Raw genomic sequence first — 9656 nt, 5'->3', positions numbered from 1 at the left:
TGCCTGGGAGAGGTACAGAGAGATGTATACAGCGCATGGGGTGGGATGAATGTATTACACGCTGTGCCTGGTAGAGGTACAGTGAGATGTATACAGTGTGTGGGGTGGGATGAATGTATTACACGTTGTGCCTGGTAGAGGTACAGAGAGATGTATACAGTGTGTGGGGTGGGATGAATGTATTACGCACTGTGCCTGGTAGAGGTACAGAGAGATGTACACAGCGTGTGTTGGGGGATGAATGTATTACACGCTGTGCCTGGTAGAGGTACAGAGAGATGTACACAGCGTGTGGGGTGGGATGAATGTATTACACAATGTCCCTGGTAGAGGTACAGAGAGATGTACGCAGCGCGTAGGGCGGGATGAATGTATTACACGCTGTGCCTGATAGAGGTACAGAGAGATGTACACAGCGCGTGGGGTGGGATGAATGTATTACACGTTGTGCCTGGGAGAGGTACAGAGAGATGTATACAGCGCGTGGGGTGGGATGAATGTATTACACGCTGTGCCTGGGAGAGGTACAGAGAGATGTATACAGCGCATGGGGTGGGATGAATGTATTACACGCTGTGCCTGGTAGAGGTACAGTGAGATGTATACAGTGTGTGGGGTGGGATGAATGTATTACACGTTGTGCCTGGTAGAGGTACAGAGAGATGTATACAGTGTGTGGGGTGGGATGAATGTATTACGCACTGTGCCTGGTAGAGGTACAGAGAGATGTACACAGCGTGTGTTGGGGGATGAATGTATTACACGCTGTGCCTGGTAGAGGTACAGAGAGATGTACACAGCGTGTGGGGTGGGATGAATGTATTACACAATGTCCCTGGTAGAGGTACAGAGAGATGTACGCAGCGCGTAGGGCGGGATGAATGTATTACACGCTGTGCCTGATAGAGGTACAGAGAGATGTACGCAGCGTGTGGGGCGGGATGAATGTATTACACGCTGTGCCTGGGAGAGGTACAGAGAGATGTATACAGCGCGTGGGGTGGGATGAATGTATTACACGCTGTGCCTGGGAGAGGTACAGAGAGATGTATACAGCGCATGGGGTGGGATGAATGTATTACACGCTGTGCCTGGTAGAGGTACAGTGAGATGTATACAGCGTGTGGGGTGGGATGAATGTATTACACGCTGTGCCTGGTAGAGGTACAGAGAGATGTATACAGTGTGTGGGGTGGGATGAATGTATTACACGTTGTGCCTGGTAGAGGTACAGAGAGATGTATACAGTGTGTGGGGTGGGATGAATGTATTACGCACTGTGCCTGGTAGAGGTACAGAGAGATGTACACAGCGTGTGTTGGGGGATGAATGTATTACACGCTGTGCCTGGTAGAGGTACAGTGAGATGAACACAGCGTGTGGGGTGGGATGAATGTATTACACGCTGTGCCTGGTAGAGGTACAGAGAGATGTACACAGCGTGTGGGGTGGGATGAATGTATTACACAATGTCCCTGGTAGAGGTACAGAGAGATGTACGCAGCGCGTAGGGCGGGATGAATGTATTACACGCTGTGCCTGATAGAGGTACAGAGAGATGTACGCAGCGTGTGGGGCGGGATGAATGTATTACACGCTGTGCCTGGGAGAGGTACAGAGAGATGTACACAGCGCGTGGGGTGGGATGAATGTATTACACGTTGTGCCTGGGAGAGGTACAGAGAGATGTATACAGCGCGTGGGGTGGGATGAATGTATTACACGCTGTGCCTGGGAGAGGTACAGAGAGATGTATACAGCGCATGGGGTGGGATGAATGTATTACACGCTGTGCCTGGTAGAGGTACAGTGAGATGTATACAGTGTGTGGGGTGGGATGAATGTATTACACGTTGTGCCTGGTAGAGGTACAGAGAGATGTATACAGTGTGTGGGGTGGGATGAATGTATTACGCACTGTGCCTGGTAGAGGTACAGAGAGATGTACACAGCGTGTGTTGGGGGATGAATGTATTACACGCTGTGCCTGGTAGAGGTACAGAGAGATGTACACAGCGTGTGGGGTGGGATGAATGTATTACACAATGTCCCTGGTAGAGGTACAGAGAGATGTACGCAGCGCGTAGGGCGGGATGAATGTATTACACGCTGTGCCTGATAGAGGTACAGAGAGATGTACACAGCGCGTGGGGTGGGATGAATGTATTACACGTTGTGCCTGGGAGAGGTACAGAGAGATGTATACAGCGCGTGGGGTGGGATGAATGTATTACACGCTGTGCCTGGGAGAGGTACAGAGAGATGTATACAGCGCATGGGGTGGGATGAATGTATTACACGCTGTGCCTGGTAGAGGTACAGTGAGATGTATACAGTGTGTGGGGTGGGATGAATGTATTACACGTTGTGCCTGGTAGAGGTACAGAGAGATGTATACAGTGTGTGGGGTGGGATGAATGTATTACGCACTGTGCCTGGTAGAGGTACAGAGAGATGTACACAGCGTGTGTTGGGGGATGAATGTATTACACGCTGTGCCTGGTAGAGGTACAGAGAGATGTACACAGCGTGTGGGGTGGGATGAATGTATTACACAATGTCCCTGGTAGAGGTACAGAGAGATGTACGCAGCGCGTAGGGCGGGATGAATGTATTACACGCTGTGCCTGATAGAGGTACAGAGAGATGTACGCAGCGTGTGGGGCGGGATGAATGTATTACACGCTGTGCCTGGGAGAGGTACAGAGAGATGTATACAGCGCGTGGGGTGGGATGAATGTATTACACGCTGTGCCTGGGAGAGGTACAGAGAGATGTATACAGCGCATGGGGTGGGATGAATGTATTACACGCTGTGCCTGGTAGAGGTACAGTGAGATGTATACAGCGTGTGGGGTGGGATGAATGTATTACACGCTGTGCCTGGTAGAGGTACAGAGAGATGTATACAGTGTGTGGGGTGGGATGAATGTATTACACGTTGTGCCTGGTAGAGGTACAGAGAGATGTATACAGTGTGTGGGGTGGGATGAATGTATTACGCACTGTGCCTGGTAGAGGTACAGAGAGATGTACACAGCGTGTGTTGGGGGATGAATGTATTACACGCTGTGCCTGGTAGAGGTACAGTGAGATGAACACAGCGTGTGGGGTGGGATGAATGTATTACACGCTGTGCCTGGTAGAGGTACAGAGAGATGTACACAGCGTGTGGGGTGGGATGAATGTATTACACAATGTCCCTGGTAGAGGTACAGAGAGATGTACGCAGCGCGTAGGGCGGGATGAATGTATTACACGCTGTGCCTGATAGAGGTACAGAGAGATGTACGCAGCGTGTGGGGCGGGATGAATGTATTACACGCTGTGCCTGGGAGAGGTACAGAGAGATGTACACAGCGCGTGGGGTGGGATGAATGTATTACACGCTGTGCCTGGGAGAGGTACAGAGAGATGTACACAGCGTGTGGGGTGGGATGAATGTATTACACGCTGTGCCTGGGAGAGGTACAGAGAGATGTACACAGCGTGTGGGGTGGGATGAATGTATTACGCGCTGTGCCTGGGAGAGGTACAGAGAGATGTACACAGCGCGTGGGGCGGGATGAATGTATTACACGCTGTGCCTGGTAGAGGTACAGTGAGATGTACACAGCGTGTGGGACGGGATGAATGTATTACACGCTGTGCCTGGGAGAGGTACAGAGAGATGTATACAGTGTGTGGGGTGGGATGAATGTATTACACGTTGTGCCTGGTAGAGGTACAGAGAGATGTATACAGTGTGTGGGGTGGGATGAATGTATTACGCACTGTGCCTGGTAGAGGTACAGAGAGATGTACACAGCGTGTGTTGGGGGATGAATGTATTACACGCTGTGCCTGGTAGAGGTACAGTGAGATGAACACAGCGTGTGGGGTGGGATGAATGTATTACACGCTGTGCCTGGTAGAGGTACAGAGAGATGTACACAGCGTGTGGGGTGGGATGAATGTATTACACAATGTCCCTGGTAGAGGTACAGAGAGATGTACGCAGCGCGTAGGGCGGGATGAATGTATTACACGCTGTGCCTGATAGAGGTACAGAGAGATGTACGCAGCGTGTGGGGCGGGATGAATGTATTACACGCTGTGCCTGGTAGAGGTACAGAGAGATGTATACAGCGTGTGGGGTGGGATGAATGTATTACACGCTGTGCCTGGTAGAGGTACAGAGAGATGTATACAGTGTGTGGGGTGGGATGAATGTATTACGCGCTGTGCCTGGGAGAGGTACAGAGAGATGTACACAGCGCGTGGGGCGGGATGAATGTATTACACGCTGTGCCTGGTAGAGGTACAGTGAGATGTACACAGCGTGTGGGACGGGATGAATGTATTACACGCTGTGCCTGGGAGAGGTACAGAGAGATGTATACAGTGTGTGGGGTGGGATGAATGTATTACACGTTGTGCCTGGTAGAGGTACAGAGAGATGTATACAGTGTGTGGGGTGGGATGAATGTATTACGCGCTGTGCCTGGTAGAGGTACAGAGAGATGTACACAGCGTGTGTTGGGGGATGAATGTATTACACGCTGTGCCTGGTAGAGGTACAGTGAGATGAACACAGCGTGTGGGGTGGGATGAATGTATTACACGCTGTGCCTGGTAGAGGTACAGAGAGATGTACACAGCGTGTGGGGTGGGATGAATGTATTACACAATGTCCCTGGTAGAGGTACAGAGAGATGTACGCAGCGCGTGGGGCGGGATGAATGTATTACACAATGTCCCTGGTAGAGGTACAGAGAGATGTACGCAGCGCGTAGGGCGGGATGAATGTATTACACGCTGTGCCTGATAGAGGTACAGAGAGATGTACGCAGCGTGTGGGGCGGGATGAATGTATTACACGCTGTGCCTGGTAGAGGTACAGAGAGATGTATACAGCGTGTGGGGTGGGATGAATGTATTACACGCTGTGCCTGGTAGAGGTACAGAGAGATGTATACAGTGTGTGGGGTGGGATGAATGTATTACACGCTGTGCCTGGTAGAGGTACAGAGAGATGTACACAGCGTGTGGGGTGGGATGAATGTATTACACGCTGTGCCTGGGAGAGGTACAGAGAGATGTACACAGCGTGTGGGGTGGGATGAATGTATTACACGCTGTGCCTGGGAGAGGTACAGAGAGATGTACACAGCGTGTGGGGTGGGATGAATGTATTACACGCTGTCCCTGGGAGAGGTACAGAGAGATGTACACAGCGTGTGGGGTGGGATGAATGTATTACGCGCTGTCCCTGGTAGAGGTACAGAGAGATGTACGCAGCGCGTGGGGCGGGATGAATGTATTACACGCTGTGCCTGATAGAGGTACAGAGAGATGTACGCAGCGTGTGGGGCGGGATGAATGTATTACACGCTGTGCATGGTAGAGGTACAGAGAGATGTACACACTGTGTGGGGCGGGATGAATGTATTACACGCTGTGCCTGGTAGAGGTACAGTGAGATGAACACAGCGTGTGGGACGGGATGAATGTATTACGCGCTGTGCCTGGGAGAGGTACAGAGAGATGTACTCAGCGTGTGGGGCGGGATGAATGTATTACACGCTGTGCATGGTAGAGGTACAGAGAGATGTACACACTGTGTGGGGCGGGATGAATGTATTACACGCTGTGCCTGGTAGAGGTACAGTGAGATGAACACAGCGTGTGGGACGGGATGAATGTATTACGCGCTGTGCCTGATAGAGGTACAGAGAGATGTACGCAGCGTGTGGGGCGGGATGAATGTATTACACGCTGTGCATGGTAGAGGTACAGAGAGATGTACACACTGTGTGGGGCAGGATGAATGTATTACACAATGTCCCTGGTAGAGGTACAGAGAGATGTACACAGCGTGTGGGACGGGCTGAATGTATTACGCGCTGTGCCTGGTAGAGGTACAGAGAGATGTACACAGCGTGTGTTGGGGGATGAATGTATTACACGCTGTGCCTGGTAGAGGTACAGTGAGATGAACACAGCGTGTGGGGTGGGATGAATGTATTATGCGCTGTGCCTGGTAGAGGTACAGAGAGATGTACACAGCGTGTGTTGGGGGATGAATGTATTACACGCTGTCCCTGGGAGAGGTACAGAGAGATGTATACAGCGTGTGGGGCGGGATGAATGTATTACACGCTGTGCCTGGTAGAGGTACAGAGAGATGTATACAGTGTGTGGGGTGAGATGAATGTATTACACGCTGTGCCTGGTAGAGGTACAGAGAGATGTACACAGCGTGTGGGGTGGGATGAATGTATTACACGCTGTGCCTGGTAGAGGTACAGAGAGATGTACACAGCGTGTGGGGTGGGATGAATGTATTACACGCTGTCCCTGGGAGAGGTACAGAGAGATGTACGCAGCGCGTGGGGCGGGATGAGTGTATTACGCGCTGTGCCTGGTAGTTACAGTGAGATGTACACAGCGTGTGGGGCGAGATGAATGTATTACACGCTGTGCCTGGTAGAGATACAGAGAGATGTACACAGCATGTGGGGCGGGATGAATGTATTACGCGCTGTGCCTGGTAGAGGTACAGTGAGATGTACACAGCGTGTGGGGTGGGATGAATGTATTACGCGCTGTGCCTGGTAGAGGTACAGAGAGATGTACACAGCGTGTGGGACGTGTGGGGCGGGATGAATGTATTACGCGCTGTGCCTGGTAGAGGTACAGAGAGATGTACACAGCGTGTGGGGCGGGATGAATGTATTACGCGCTGTGCCTGGTATAGGTACAGTGAGATGTACACAGTGTGTGGGGCGGGATGAATGTATTACACGCTGTGCCTGGTAGATGTACACAGCGTGTGTTGGGGGATGAATGTATTACGCGCTGTGCCTGGCAGAGGCACAGAGAGATGAACACAGCGTGTGGGGCAGGATTAGTGTAAGGACCGTACTGTGTGGGGTAGGATTAGTGTAAGGACCGTACTGTGTGGGGCAGGATTAGTGTAAGGATCGTACTGTGTGGGGCAGGATTAGTGTAAGGACCGTACTGTGTGGGGAGGATTAGTGTAAGGACCGTACTGTGTGGGGCAGGATTAGTGTAAGGACCGTACTGTGTGGGGCAGGATTAGTGTAAGGACCGTATTGTGTGGGCCAGGTTTTTTGTAAGGACTGTACTGTGTGGGGAGGATTAGTGTAAGGACCGTACAGTGTGGGGCAGGATTAGTGTAAGGACCGTACTGTGTGGGGAGGATTAGTGTAAGGACCGTACTGTGTGGGGAGGATTAGTGTAAGGACCGTACTGTGTTGGGCGGGTTAGTGTAAGGACCGTACTGTGTGGGGCAGGATTAGTGTAAGGACCGTATTGTGTGGGCCAGGTTTTTTGTAAGGACTGTACTGTGTGGGGAGGATTAGTGTAAGGACCGTACAGTGTGGGGCAGGATTAGTGTAAGGACCGTACTGTGTGGGGAGGATTAGTGTAAGGACCGTACTGTGTGGGGAGGATTAGTGTAAGGACCGTACTGTGTTGGGAGGATTAGTGTAAGGACCGTACTGTGTGGGGAGGATTAGTGTAAGAACCGTACTGTGTGGGGCAGGATTAGTGTAAGGACCGTACTGTGTGGGGCAGGATTAGTGTAAGGACCGTACTGTGTGGGGAGGATTAGTGTAAGGACCGTACTGTGTGGGGAGGATTAGTGTAAGGACCGTACTGTGTGGGCAGGATTAGTGTAAGGACCGTACTGTGTGGGGCAGGATTAGTAAGGACCGTACTGTGTGGGGCAGGATTAGTGTAAGGACCGTACTGTGTGGGGAGGATTAGTGTAAGGACCGTACTGTGTGGGCAGGATTAGTGTAAGGACCGTACTGTGTGGGGCAGGATTAGTAAGGACCGTACTGTGTGGGCAGGATTAGTGTAAGGACCGTACTGTGTGGGGCAGGATTAGTGTAAGGACTGTACTGTGTGGGGCAGGATTAGTGTAAGGACCGTACTGTGTGGGGCAGCTACAGGTGTAAATGGATGTATAATGCTTTATCACAGTGTAGAACAGAGGGGTCTGCAGTGCGTTCTGCTTGATGATACGATATTGGTCCCAGAGGATTATTCTGTGTCTTCTGCACACGACAAGCTCAGGTCACACACAGAGACATTTTCATTTCAAGACATTATCCTGTTGAGAGGAGAAATGAGTGAAGATAATGACCAATAATAAAAGCTGTGGGCGCTATTAGCTATTGTTGATGTATAATTTATTAATTAGATACATTATGCAGCTGATATACTGTAGCTGCTCCTCCCGTATAGGTCTGGGAACCTATATATAGTGAAGTAATAAATGAGAGATAATAATAATAAGGGCGCTTAGACATAGCTCAGATACCGCCAGGGCCAGCTCGAGGCATGTTCCACCAGTGCGGTCATAGAGGGCACACCCCTACCATCCTACCGATTTCAGCGGGACAGTCCCCTTTTTCGGGCACTGCCCCGCTGTTCAACCCACAGGAGAAAGTGTCCCGCGGGCGGTCGGGAGGCTGGGCACCTTCACCGCCGCAGCTGTGTCGGCCCCAGAGAAGGAGAATATTTGCCCCGCGGCATGCATTCAGTGCAGGGAGAGAGCTGGGGGCAGCTCAGCTACTGACGTAGTGCTGGGTTCGCCCCCAGCCTGACGTTAAATGGGAGGCGTGCCATACGGGCATGCCCCCAAATAGTGTAATCTAGGGGGTGAGGCCTATGGTAATTAGGCCTCGCCCCTGGCCTGTGCCGCACAATCAGTTTGGGGTGTCCAGGTTTCTCACTGTATAGGGCGCGGCTCCTGCTGGAGCCGGCCGTGGATACCGCAACCGACATGGAGGAGCGACCCACGATAACCGGAGCGCCTTCACACACTGCGCCGTGTATGGGGGTTATCTCCGTTCACTGCCTGGAGTTGGATGAATGACGGTCGGGAGGATTGGACAGGACTGATTACTCTCCTGAAATTCTCTGTTACTGATGTAAAGCTGGGTACACACTAGTGATGTCGGGGCGATTTGCCGTTTTGTAATAATAAGTCGCCATGATCGCTCAGTGTATGTACGGGTGATTGTGCACTCCCACGTCGCTAGGTTTGATATGCTGCACATCATACTTAGCGATAACGCTAGCGACCTGGGCTATGCTAATGAAGGATGGAACAGTGATGCTCCGTCCTGCATTAACTCGTTCTAGTGTGTACGGGTAATCCCCGGTCAAGGGCATTCGTTCCAATGCCAGGACAGATGCCCGTCGCTCCAGTGTGTATCCACCTGAAGCTCTGCACTGCTGTGAGGATCTGATTGGTTACAAGTTGTTTTATCTCTCAGGACAATAAATGTGCTAAGATTAGTCACATCCGCCGTAATAGGTGACCATGTGACTTCCCGGCATTTAATGCGATCAATCTATAAAAGACTTGTTCTGTGCTGCTAATACCAGCGATAATCATAGACAATCCCGCACAGCCTGACCCTGTCCTGTCAGTCCATCCTATCACCCTCTCCTTCTCACACCATCCAGGGCTTATATAACACTTATTGTGTCTCTGCAACACCCGTCATTACCTGGGGATCTGGGGATCTATCAGTTACAGGGATTTCTGCAGAAGACAGGACTAATAGCCGCTTTCTACAAATAGCGACATCGTCTTAGGGTCATCTTTAATGTATCGCCCATTTACACAATATTCT

The sequence above is a fragment of the Taudactylus pleione genome, unplaced genomic scaffold (assembly GCF_031769625.1).
Source record: "Taudactylus pleione unplaced genomic scaffold, aTauple2 ptg000231l, whole genome shotgun sequence".
Lineage (NCBI taxonomy): Eukaryota > Metazoa > Chordata > Amphibia > Anura > Myobatrachidae > Taudactylus > Taudactylus pleione.
The sequence above is the reverse complement of the archived record's forward strand: the minus strand, read 5'-3'. Positions refer to the sequence as shown.